Genomic DNA, 4,893 nt, shown 5'->3' on the forward strand with positions numbered 1-4,893 from the left:
TCCGCCTGCGGCAGCGGGGGGGTAGGGGGCAGGAGGAGGCGCACGTGTCCAGTGTGTGCGGAGCCTCCCTGTGTCCCCCTCTGTACTGGGCTCTGGATACTTCAAGAGGCGAGTCAGGGTAGAGGTGTCAATCTGGCCTGGAGATCAAGGTGGGTGTCATCAGAGAGGACTTCTGGAGTAGCTGAAATCCAGAAAGCATGTTGGCTCAGATCAGGCCTGTTTTCGGATGTCACAGAATGAATGCCTGCGTGCTTGGTGGGACAGTAACCGACCTTCTTTCTCAGGCTTTCCCTAAGCTGGAGAGCCTTGAGAAGTCCTAGGAACGAGGGGAAAGAAATGAAACAACTCAGGGAAGAACTCAGGAAATTAAGATATGGGGTAATAAAGGACAGATGAGAGCAGTTGGCGGTAGGGGGAGGGGTGTGTGTGTGTTTAAGATTGTGATCCACCTAGAAGAGTTTCCCAGAAGAGTTTGCAGCATAGTGGCTGCAAAAAAGACACAGGTAGCAACTCTCCCAATGCATACAGTTTCTCTGCTTTTCCCTTCTTCCCTCTGTGCCCTTTATAACCCAGAATGCTTCCCATTCCACCTATAGTCACGAACAAAAGGATTTGTCCCAGACACCCAGAACATGCCAGGACGAAGCCCTTTCCCGCCAAACCATTAAGGTCGGGAAATAAACAGCGCCTTCCCAGGCCCTGGGCGCGGAGCCCACGAGCAGACTTGAATGGCAAGATCTAGAGAATTGGAAAAAGGGAAGGAGAAAGGAAGGGAGGAGATTAGGAAAGAGAAGAGAGGAGGAAATGGGGGGGGGCTGCAGGGACAGAGTTGGTCTTGGGGTTGGGTTACGATCTCCCCCCTCCACGCCCAGGGTCTTTCCGCCCGCTTCCTCTCCCCCAGTTCAGAGCTGGAGGCAGACTGGGGTAGGAGGAGATGAGACAAAGGGAATTCTCCTCCTCTGGGAAGTGTGAAGTGCGTTTGTCCTCTGCTTGTAGGCTCTGGAAAAACTGGCAGGAATTTCCTTGCCGTGAGAAGACCGAAGAGAGTCTGCAGCAGAGGAGACAACTGCAAACAGACTTTGGGGCGGGAAGGAGGGCGGGAGGAGGGGGCTGGCAGGAGCCAGCTTTGATCGCTAGGGCTCTGTTGTAATTTTGTCTTCGCCAGTTAGATTAGCTGAAACAGTAAGCCCTAGCGAGGAGTTCCGTTCCAAGGAGTCCTCTCCCTCCCTACCGCCCCCTCCCTCGCGTCTTGTGCACGCGGGGAGCTGGGTCGCTGCTTCTGCCGGAGTCGCGGCTGAAACTTCAAGGGCTAATGGTTCTGTGTTCCTGCCGTAATTAGGAGGCCACACAGCTCTCCAACACTCCGTTAAAACAAATGTGTAAGTCATCCTCCTCCTCTCTGGGGACAGACCCGGGGAAAGGAGGCAGCTGGGACCGCTACGGGCGGTGTCCTCTAATGGGGGAGTGGTGATGCGGTGAACCCCGGTTGCTCCTCCCGGCCATGGGGTCTTTCGAAGCTCTTCCTTAGAAAGAAGAAAAGGGGGCAAAGAATAGCACCTCGCCATCCACCGAACGAGTCAGGCAAGCCTGTCTCTCTGCTTGAAAAGTTTTCAGAATAAATCTCTTTGGGGATTCTAAGCAATGATGAAGGGGGCCTGGGCCTTGGTCTTCTCCAGAACAGTGCGACAAAGTAAAGGATATAGAATTATCCTTCCTCCACCTCTTTTCTTTTTCTTCTCCATATAAATCAGCCTTATAAATCATTTGCATTGTTTAAGGTACATTGATCAATCTAATGGCTTGTAATAGGCTTCTAATTGCCACTTGCAGAGTTCTGCAGGCTCCTGTTTGAACAGGGAAGGTTCTGGACCAGCGGAAGTCCATCTTAATCTTGAGATTGGTTAATTACAGACCCAGGAAGAGCACCACAATGACCAGGTCACTTCAGTCTCAGTGCTTCAGGGGAGAGAGAAAAGGGGGCTCACTGGAGATATTTGGTGTTTCTTTTTTCTTTTCAAATTTCATTAATAGGCAAAGCTAAGGCTGTGAGTTATTGATTAGTGTAGACTAAGGATGCTTTTGCTTTTATCAGACAAGTAACCTTCCTTATTTGCATTCCCTGTGTCTGTAGGTGCTGTAAAAACTTCCTTAGGCACAAACCAGCGTGCTCTTTGCCATACGTTTTCTTTTTATTTTCTTATTTCTAACAGGGCAACATCAGGAATTGTGATAGGAAATAATATGGGGGGGGGGGGAGAAACACTGTTAAAAGAAGGAAGAAAAAGCCAAACTTTCTCCAATATGGAGTCCTGGAGATATGCCTAAACTCCTGTTTCACAACTTGCAGTACAAGCCCTGGATGGAGGAAGAAGAGTTGGAAGTCTCATTAAGGGCTGCCTATGAAAGTGTAAAACTGAGGAAACTGGTACCCTGGCTGAGAGAAGCCGATGAATGACCAGAATTCCCTGGCCTTTGACTTTTTTAAAAAAGATGAATTTGGGGACTGTGTGAAAAGATTGCTTTAATGTCTTCAAAGATGGTTCCATTAGAGTTGGCTGAGACAACAAATGTTCTCCATTTTGGTAGAAATGCTTTAAAAAAGGAGGAAGCCAACACTGAATGGCACATTTGCTTAGGTCTAAGACCCCTCTGCTGTAGTTGGTGAAGGAGGGAGGAAGGTAAACCCCCCAAGCCGAATAGGCCCCCCATAGTTTCCAAGTAAGGCAGTAAACAAATCTATGATGCTTGTTGAATAATCTTCCAATAATTGCAGTCATTAAAATCATCACACAGTCTACAGTCACCTTCCTTCCTTTGACACACCAGAGTCTTTCCTTTAATTGTTCATGCATTTTTGGCTCAGATAAACAGATCAAGGCAGGCTTAAAATATATGGCCCAGATACATCTAGCAAGAGAAAATAAGTTGTGTAGCAAATGTTTGGAGTGTCCTTAATACATAGTGTTTTCAGTTTCTCCAGTAGACCTTACAGACAAAAATGCTTTGCATCTCCTGCCACTTCTAAATAGCAGTAACACTTCTGAGATAAAGAAAAGAGGGAAGTTCCAATAGCCTATTGATCCTCCCCGGCTCTTTTATTTGCAAGGGTTGGGCTGGAATGAGGGCATTATAGAACAAATATTAAATGAAAGCTCAATGGAAATGGGCTTCAATTTTCAATTAATTTTCTCCATCCATTTGATCTCAAGGCTGGTGTTTTTAAAAATATAGATAGATGTATATATGGTAATTATAATAGATTCCCTCCTAATCAAAAGCTGCAGTTCATTTTCACCCACAATTGACAAACTTCAACAGAGGAAAAGAGTCATTGGACTCAACAGGCGCTACCATCTGTACTGGCTTCCTTAGCCCCTGCTCTTGGCAGGTGACTATGGTAGGCAGGGCAGCTTTTCGGTGTGCGTGGTTTTGTTTTTGTTTTGTATTTGACTCAAGTTATTAATGTATCTCCCCAACTCCCACACCGTGCTGACCTGATAATCACTGCTATAGTGTAGATCATGCAAATGAAAAGCATAATTAATTGCGCGAATTATTCAGAAATGGACCACTGCGGCTAAGCAAATAAATAAATAAAAGCATGCAGGAGGAGGACAGGTCAGATAAAAGCTTTTTACAGGCTCCTCGACCTGACCTCTCCTCCCCCCCCCGGGGGGGGGGGCATCCTGGTCCTGGTGGCCGAGGCTTTGGCAGCACCCAGCAGAGACCCGGTGAGAACCTTCGGTTCCTCCTCCCCCAACGCCTCCCCTCCCGCCCACATCCGTGAATCTCCTCAACTCCATCTCGCCCCACCCGCGTGCTGTATATCCGCTGCTGAACTCTGCGACTGGCCAAAGCCCTTGGGAGACGGGGCAGCCACCTAATATTTCGAGTTATTTCGAAGATAACTGGTCCTCTCCCTCTCCCTGTGTAACAGCGAGAAGCATTTTTTTCCTGTGGCGTAGGAGCTCGAATCCTTCGGATCCGCGCTAATGATGGAATTGTTTCCCGGCTTTGCCTCCTAAACGCAGCAACTTGAGCAGTTGCTCGGATCAAAGCTCTCTGGAGAGGCAAGATGGGGGAAACAATATTTGTTCAAAGGAAGTGAACTCTTCCCTTTAATTACTCTATTCTTCTTTATTAGGATTCCTATTGAAATTTTTTGCAAAAAAAATTATGTTGATTTAACCATAGTGTATTTACGATGTAAATATATTCCAAGATGAAAACGTCACGGATCAATTGTAAAGGACCCGGATACATAATTTTAAAAAATCAGTTTCAGTGTATATGAGGTTCTCACCCCACTTTCGCTGCTCAGTCAGATTTGTTTATGCAGAATCGACATTTAATAGTGCTAATTGCACTCCAGTTAAATTGCCCTGATTGCAGAAAGGGAAGCAATTTTCGTGCTCTCTGTCTGGGTTTGGAAGAAATTGTTTTATATTCACCTCTTTATAAAGAAGTGGAGATAAGGCACCGGGGCCTTTGCACAAATTGCACTTAGGGGCTGACTGGCAGCATTCAGGCGCTATAATAGAGCATTATTTGGCCGTTTTGAATAATGTAAAGCGTTTGCTGAAAGCTATTCTCCTGAAAATTGCTTTAACTTTTAAAAGGGTGATGATTCACTCCAAACCAGGCCTTTGTTACATTGTCATTATTTCCCCAAATGTTTTAACAGTCAGCTCAACACTTCAGCATAACACATTGATCTTTGTTTAAAAACTAGATTTTTTAGAGGATGAAAAAAATCTGTCTCTCTCTCTCTCACACACACACCCACACACACACACAAACTGGACTTCTTCTGAAAGATTTCTTTCGGGGCCCCACCTTAGAGTTGAAGTGTTCGGGGCGTCTGCTTGTGATCCTTTGAAAGATTTCCTAACT

This window comes from Sus scrofa, chromosome 15 (genome assembly GCF_054392235.1).
Source record: "Sus scrofa isolate SSC_HxYL_T2T_F1_AM1 chromosome 15, Sscrofa_HxYL_maternal_Yorkshire_Landrace_v2.0, whole genome shotgun sequence".
Classification (NCBI taxonomy): domain Eukaryota; kingdom Metazoa; phylum Chordata; class Mammalia; order Artiodactyla; family Suidae; genus Sus; species Sus scrofa.